Below are 7,025 nucleotides of genomic sequence, written 5' to 3' on the forward strand. Positions count from 1 at the left end.
AAAGGAAAAGGAAAAGGAAAAGGAAAAGGAAAAGGAAAAGGAAAAGGAAAAGGAAGGGAAAAGGAAAAGGAAGGGAAAAGGAAAAGGAAGGGAAAAGGAAAAGGAAAAGGAAAAGAAAAGAAAAAAGAAAAGAAAAGAAAAGAAAAGAAAAGGAAAAAGAAAAGGAAAGAAAAAAGAAAAGAAAATGAAATAAAACCAAACCTGGAGATGTTTGGAGAGCCAACAGCCCTGGGAAGAGCCTAACAAGATGACACGATCCCACCATGAAAAGAAGCGAAAAGAAACGTCTGAGAATATGCCTCAGAGATGGTATCTGCCAAACATTTTTACCGTGATTCATAGTAAGAAACATGTATTAGGCAACAATTCAGTATGTGTATGTGTGTATGTGTATATACATGTATATATACACATACATACATACACATAATTATACACACACACAGTATATACACATATATATATACACACACTGAAAATATACCCTATATATATATATATACTGAACATATATATATACACTGAACATATATATATATACACTGAAAAAAACTATATATATATATATAATTAAAAGCACAAATTCATGAAAGAACAGCTACTGTATTAGTCAAGGTGCTCTAGAGAAATGGAACTAATAGAGTGTGTGTGTGTGTGTTTGTGTGTGTGTGTGTGTGTGTGTGTGTGTGTGTGTATCAAATCTGCAGGGTAGGCCCAGTTGACATTGCAGTTTGAATCCAAAAACTGTCTGCTGACAGGATTCCCTCTTCTTCAGAGGAAGTCAGTCTTCTTCTGAAGGCCTTCAACTGATTGGATAAGGCCCACCAGTTGGGGGGGGAGGGTAATCTGCTTTGCTCAAAGTCTAATTATTTGAGTGATAATCTCATCTAAAACTACCTTCACAGCAACATCCATTATTGACCAGGTGTCTTGGCACCGTGGTCTAGCTAAGGTGACATATAAAACTAACCATCGTAGCTCCCTTAACTACTCTGATAGATTCCTTTCAATACTATTCTGCCCTTTTAAAATTCGTTTTAATGCTGGTTACAAGCTACCGGATTGATTTAAGGACTCATCCAGGGGATGCAACCTGAAAATCTGAAAAATACTGGCTTCGGAGCCCATCTGGAAGAGTCACGCAGACACTCTTGTGCCACACCGCATGGCAGGAACAGCAAAAATGACCTTCTGCACTCAAGAGGCACGATGCTATGGAGTTTCCAGAAGCCCGGTTAAATGTGTCCCCTGAGCCTGAGTGTAGCACAGATACGGTTTCAAAAGTTAATAGACTAGAGAGCTCTTACGTTCATGAAGAAGGAAAGAACAAAGTGACCAGTGCAGACTAGACAGGAACAAGGAACCCCAGTGGACACAGACTATGTAGATGGCGACCTCAAGGGCAGCATGACCAGATAACCCCCTGACAGCATGACAACATAATGGCTCCCAACTCAGACAATTCCATGGAAAGAATAGCATGGGTGAAATGGCTGAGCCCTATTCCTATCACCCAGTGGGACGGGAACTTGGTAGCCGTTGTTCGGTCGTATATTCTGCCTAAAAAGCCACCCCAAACTAGTGGCTTGAAGCAACACCAATGATCTCGCTTTTACCCCATACCCACCTGGGAGTTTGCTGGCCTCGGCAAGGTGGTTGGCATTTGCATCTGTCATGTAGTTGCAGGCAGATAATGGCTAGAGCTGGAGTCATCAGAAGGCTGGCTCACTCGTGTGACTGGTACCCAGGCTGCGGGACTCCAACAGCTGGCAGCTGGCAGGGCTGGGGCTCCTGGGACCTCTCTGTCTCCACGTGGTCTCTGCAGCACAGAAACTGGAGTGAGAGAGCCAGGCAGAAGGTGTTCCGCTTTGAGGACTGGGGCTCAGAAGTCACTCAGAAAGTTGAGACAGTCACAAAAGTCTGCCTCGGGCTGCAAGGAGGAGACAGAGACTCCACCTCTTGATGGAGGAAGAGTAAGTCCTGATACTGTATATGGAACCAGAAACATCGTTGTAGTCATGTTTAGCAAATAGATTCTGTCCAAAAAAGTTCACTTGGAGGAACAAAACAATGTCTTGCAAATCCACGTGGAAGTACTGAAATGTGCATCTAATCATACTAATAACCACTTGGGGCTCATTCTCCATACAGAGGCTGAGGACCACTGATGTGGCCCAACGCTCTCATTTACAGCTGTGCTGTGAGTGCATTGACGCTAAGGCAGCAATGGGGTCAGTGGCTTGCACAGGATCCGACAGTCAGATAATATCAGAGCAAGGCCAGATCCTAGATCTCTGTGCCTCAGCTTAGTTCTCTTTCCCCAGTCTCTTCGCCACCATGTTTCCCAGTGACCTTCGCATGTTCATTTCCTGAGCAGAGCTAAGTAGGCAAGGGCGTACGGAGTTCTTGCTCCTACATAACCGGTGAGAGTGGCAGGAGAGGTCTCTGCCAACAAGGGCCACGCTGCATCCAGACATGATAAAGAAGGAAACACCACGAGGTTTTCCAAGTATGAAGACGGCCAAGTTCCCGAGCGATGATGTTCTAAATATGGCGGGAGAACCCACCCATCAGAACAGATACCACATAAATAACTGTTAACAGTCCTGGGGCGTGCCAGGTGGAAATTACCTTTGCCTACTTTCTGAGCCAAGTTAAGAAGACCTTTTGCTCTGTTTAAACCCAAGACCAAAGCCGAAGCATTCATAGCTTTGGGCTAGAAACTTAAGTTTAAAATCCATTTGTTCTAGGGTAAAAAAATAAATAAATAAATAAATGTGATTTTCTATTTGCTGGCAAAAAAGAATGTCGAAGTTACTTCTTAAATACTTTTTGGAAGCTAAATCACTTCTGCTGAGGAAAAATGATGAGTCAATAGAAACTAAATCATGATCAGATGGATTAAACTGTTCTCAAGAAATACTTTTTTAAAGGAAGGGCAAAGTGTTCAGAAGAATGGGTTTCCAGTAGATTTTATATTAACAATAATTACTTTTCTGTATCTAAGGCTTATCCAGTCTGTTGTTATGGAAATACGGGACATGGTCCCAAATGCAACAGGATAATTTCATTGCGAGATTAACCAGGAGGGCAATGAAAACGTTAAAGTATAACCCTTTGGTGTTCTGTTAAATACAAGAAAGTATACAGTATACAGAAAGGAATTTACATGAACATCTTATATTTCTAAAGTTTTGGATCCAGTTGGGAAACTGTTTGGCTGCCTCTCCCTTCTAGATGGGCATTTGACTGAACAATAGGGGCATCAGAGAATCATGGCATGTTTGAACTGGGAAAGGTCTTAGAAGAGATTGTGTCCAAATGTCTCATTTTATAGATCCTCCCCTTCTGAGGATCTGAGAAGAGAAGGAACTCACTCAGTTACAGCTGGTGCGGGAGGACAAGAACCCAGGACTCCTGATTCCAAAGCCAATACACCGTCCACATTATCCCCCGTTTAAACCTCGCAGAAACATTTTAGCAAAAGCACAGACCATAGTTAGAAACCAGAGACTGTCAGAGGAAAAAGGGATTTTCAGAGACATGTGCTCTCTGCCCCTCTAGCATCCATCCCACCTGCCAGCAACAGCCTACTTTTTTGGGATGATCGCATCTCCCTCACATCAGCCCATGAGGTTATGTAGGGCAGTCCTACTAGCCTGCCGGCACGTGACCAGGTTAAGCCAATCACACATTATAATCACTTCCACTGTGATTGGTTCGTGGATGGGCACATCAAGCAATCAGAACCAATGGGAAAGAATCAGATTCTTCTTCTTCTTCTTCTTCTCCTTCTCCTTCTCCTTCTCCTTCTCCTTCTCCTTCTCCTTCTTTTCAACTTGGAAAAATGTTTTATTCTCTTCCTCTTTCAACTTAAAAGGGAGAAAACATTCAGTTTGAAGCCACTGCAGCCATCTTCCTACAACTTGGATATTGAGAAGAAAGCCAGTATATCAGAAGGCAGAGAGCAAAGATGAGAGAAACCATATACAATAGACATTGTTTGAACCCTGAATCCAGTCATGTCTGAAACCAGTTCTAACCATGTGCCTTTTAGTTACCTGAGCCAGTAAAGTTCACTTGATCATTCCAGAAAGTAGTTAATTTGGAAGGTGATCTCAGGAAACATCAAGAGAGGAGTGGAGAGAGGAAGTAGGGAAAGAATAAAACCAATTAAAAAAAGTATGCTATCTTATAAGTTACCCCTGTGGACGAGGCAGCTTAACCCTATGGTAAACAGCATAGGGCTCTTCCCCTTCTCTCCCCTGAGTTATCCCACCTAAGGATCAAGGGAGCTGGGGTATTTATATACTAATCCTCATAAGTCATTGTTTGAGGAATACGAATTAGTTTGGGGACACTTCTGGTACTTTGACACATGTGGGCAGAGCAAGCTCAGGGGGGCCAGAGAGAGCCTCTGGAAAGAGGTTCAGGTGGTGGTTGTGGAAGCTGAACTTGAATTGGTAGGAAATAGAAGGGGCCAAAGGGACATGAGTAGGGCCCTAAGGACACAGCCATATACCCTACAGACAAAACCACAGGACTGGATCCCGATATGACCACTTGGAAGGCTGCTTGCTGTCCAGGAACACCCAACTGGACTTTCCATTGGCAAGACATAAACAATTGTGCCAAGCCACCCAAATCCGGGGATGGTGTGCTACGGCAGTTAGCCTACCCTAATACAGGGAAAGCAGATATTTTTACAGCCAGCCATATTCATGGCTTAAATCCTGGGATCAGTAGGTGACAGATGATGCAGCTAGATCACTACCTTGTTCATAAAAATCAGTGAGATGCGAGGTGAAAAGCTCTTGAAGCTACAAAGACATGACAGGCAGGCAGACAGAAGAAAGAGCCTCTGGCTTATACACCACAGAAGCCCTGACTCAGAAATGTGGAGGGTTCCTGGGCTTTGGCCTTTGTCTGAAACAGGAGCTTTCTCTCCAAGAGGAGAACAGATCTGATTAAGACTTTCAGGCACACTGGCCTTTAGGTGTCACAGACCCATCTAAGATTGCAGAATGAAACTCCCCGTGCGGTAGAAACCGGTACTGAATTTGTACCTAAGTTCTGAGCAGTCACATGGGAAGGGCACACTGTCGTCAATGGCTCCTGCTCAAAAGAGAAGTCAGCCTCGTGGTTACCACCCCAGGGGGGCCAATGAGGACAAGGGTGTCGGGAACTCCAAGAAGAGAAGAATCGAATGGCATTGATTATGGTCAAGGGTTACTGATACCACGAGAAGCCACCAGCCTTCACAAGAAAGGACGCTAACATTTGTTGACTGCTCATCGCTTACCAAACGTGGTACGGAAGTCCCATCCGGTCCCCTGACGGCCACAAAGTATCATCACCCGCACTGTTCAGATAGGAAAATTGAAGTTTGAGGAGGAGAAGTGCCAAGGTCAAGAGCCAGGGCATAACCGACAGACAAACAACAGACACCACAAACAACTTTACCGTGCCACATCATGCTTCCTCCTCTGAACTGTCCTCTGCGTGGTGCACAAATGCAAGAAACAGAATGTCTTGGGAACTTGTGAAGTCGACAAACTTAAAGTAAAATCCCATATTTATCTTAATTTTCTAAGTATCCGTCTAAACACTTTATTTCTACAGTTAATCAAATTAATTTTATGTCAACAGGTATCTAAATATTCCATTCTAGTAACTCGTGGGCTATGCACAGAGCAGGCATCTAAAAACATTTTGTTGAAGGAATAAATGAAGGCCTGACATGTACTTTGGCAAAGATGTTTTTTTTTTCCCGTTCTCATATACAATTGGCAAGATTTTACTGTCTTAATAGCTTTGCTTTTTCATCCCTGGTGCATCAGTCCAGCCTCACTATCCCGCCCTGTCCCAACAGTAACGACTGCAACCAAATAGCACATCTCAAAAATCCTTCCCAGCCGCTGCAGTCTTCAGGAACCGATCTACCCCTCCTCCACTGTGCAATCCCCTTCCTATGTGGCAGCCTTGTCCCTGAGGGACACCAACCCTGCTGATCATCCCTGATAAAAATGACCAACATTTTGTCAAATTTTACACTTCACGGAGCAATCTCCCCCAAGGTTAAGTCATTTGATTCCCACAGTGACCAGAGAGGAAGGCAAGACAGGTATCATTAAGTCCTGTTTCAAATGAGCAAACCGAGGGTCAGGTTTGCCCGGGATCATGCAACCAGCAGACAGAGGAACGAAGACTCACTGCACAGTCCTCTCTCTCAAAACCTCACGCTCCTTACGGCCGACAATGCTGCACCTCCCGTCCTCAGGACCCCCAAGAAATGGCCAAGGGACCACAAACCAGCTGGGCCACCTGCAGCTACCAACCTCCACCGCAGTAACAGCTGGGCTCACAAGGGGGAGCCACCTCGACACCCTCTTCTAGGCAACAAGACTGTCATAGAGGCAGAGAAGCCCTGAGGGGGAGCTGGTGGCCAGAGTAGAGCCCGTGGGGACAGAGGTTGCACATACAAGTACTGTTGGAACTTCCTCCGCTCCTTACGATTACCTCTCGAGTCAGAGAAAAGCTCCAGGCTCTTAAAAACACTGGAATCAGGCACGAGAGTGTTCGAACCCCACTCTGCTGCTTCTGTTACCTTGGGTAAAATTTTAACCTCTCTGAACCTCCCACATGGGAAGAGAGTATTAACATAGCAGAGTTTCAGCATCAGCTGAGGTGGGTAAAGTGTTTAGGATAAGACCTTAATAATAGAAATAATAGAAGCTATCATCAATGTTTATAACTAAGGTAACTGTTCATGGTCATAATAATATACATGTAATATACGATCATAAATACAAGTCAACTGACTACCATAAACAAGACATGAATGGGACAAGGAAACGAAAAAGCTACCTAAGGAAGCTTGGCAAATGGCTCCTATTTTCTGTGTCACCACACAAGCATCTGGTATTGGTCCTACTTCATCCTGCCTAAAATTTTTTCGAAATGAGATGGGAGGAAACTTCACCCAGCGTCCTGGATGTGTGGAAGGAGCTGAGCGAAACGGACAT

At 44.3% G+C, this 7,025-nt stretch overlaps 1 long non-coding RNA gene across 1 annotated transcript in view; it reads right to left on the reverse strand.

The window, feature by feature from the left end:
* Window positions 1-1,426, reverse strand: part of LOC125921390 (uncharacterized) — a 32,486-nt gene extending 31,060 nt beyond the window's left edge. The window contains exon 1 of the long non-coding RNA XR_007457407.1: window positions 1,308-1,426. This is a non-coding gene — a long non-coding RNA (uncharacterized LOC125921390). The remainder of the gene's footprint in view (window positions 1-1,307) is intronic.
* Between the last annotated feature and the right edge of the window lie 5,599 nt (window positions 1,427-7,025).

Source organism: Panthera uncia, chromosome C2, assembly GCF_023721935.1.
Source record: "Panthera uncia isolate 11264 chromosome C2, Puncia_PCG_1.0, whole genome shotgun sequence".
Taxonomy (NCBI): domain Eukaryota; kingdom Metazoa; phylum Chordata; class Mammalia; order Carnivora; family Felidae; genus Panthera; species Panthera uncia.